Source organism: Penaeus monodon, chromosome 15 (genome assembly GCF_015228065.2).
Source record: "Penaeus monodon isolate SGIC_2016 chromosome 15, NSTDA_Pmon_1, whole genome shotgun sequence".
In the NCBI taxonomy this organism is placed as follows: domain Eukaryota; kingdom Metazoa; phylum Arthropoda; class Malacostraca; order Decapoda; family Penaeidae; genus Penaeus; species Penaeus monodon.
Genome location: NC_051400.1, coordinates 13,277,906 through 13,278,158, shown reverse-complemented (window position 1 = coordinate 13,278,158; position 253 = coordinate 13,277,906).

The following is a 253-nucleotide window of genomic DNA, read 5'->3' as shown; positions in this document are numbered from 1 at the left end:
GCTCCCCGTATATCGCTTTTTTGCCCATTTGTCGACCAAGGCAAATCTTAAGACAGAACTAAATTCAGGTTGAAGCCACGACAGTGTAAGATATATGTGTGCAATTATGTGCATGGGTGAATGTCTACGTGTCCTCTGCAATTTAGTTTATTGTATACCTTTATAAAACATTAAATAAGATCAAATAACAAAAAATAACAATAGAAACAAATACATTATGTCGTCTATGCTTTTGTTTATTGTGTATCTTTAT